Source organism: Haliaeetus leucocephalus, unplaced genomic scaffold, assembly GCF_000737465.1.
Source record: "Haliaeetus leucocephalus isolate CR32 unplaced genomic scaffold, Haliaeetus_leucocephalus-4.0 Scaffold212, whole genome shotgun sequence".
Classification (NCBI taxonomy): domain Eukaryota; kingdom Metazoa; phylum Chordata; class Aves; order Accipitriformes; family Accipitridae; genus Haliaeetus; species Haliaeetus leucocephalus.
In genome coordinates this window covers 56,032-56,256 of record NW_010972648.1, presented here as the reverse complement: position 1 = coordinate 56,256, position 225 = coordinate 56,032, and the positions used below count along the sequence as shown (strand labels likewise).

Genomic DNA, 225 nt, shown 5'->3' with positions numbered 1-225 from the left:
GGCCCCTGGCGGCCCCTGGCGGGCAGGAAGCAGAAGGGCTGACCCGGGCCGTCATGTGACCGGGATGCGGAAGCTCTCCGCAGGAAGGGGGGGGCTGCTTCCGGCATTGGCCGGGCTGGGGCGCGGAGGCAGTGCCGGCCGCACCGAGCGCTGAGGCCGGGCTTGTATCCCGCTATGCGAGAGACTCTGAGGCCCGCAGGTGAGACGCGGCCCGCTCGTGGCCCG

The 225-nt window shown here is 74.2% G+C and overlaps 1 protein-coding gene across 2 annotated transcripts in view; it reads left to right on the top strand.

Annotated features, from left to right (window-relative positions):
- The first annotated feature begins 100 nt into the window (after positions 1–100).
- ZBTB43 (zinc finger and BTB domain containing 43) overlaps positions 101–225 on the top strand; it is a 7,666-nt gene continuing 7,541 nt past the window's right edge. For both annotated transcript variants that reach the window (XM_010566464.1, XM_010566465.1), the window contains exon 1: positions 101–199. The gene's annotated coding sequence lies outside the window, so the exon portion shown is untranslated. The remainder of the gene's footprint in view (positions 200–225) is intronic.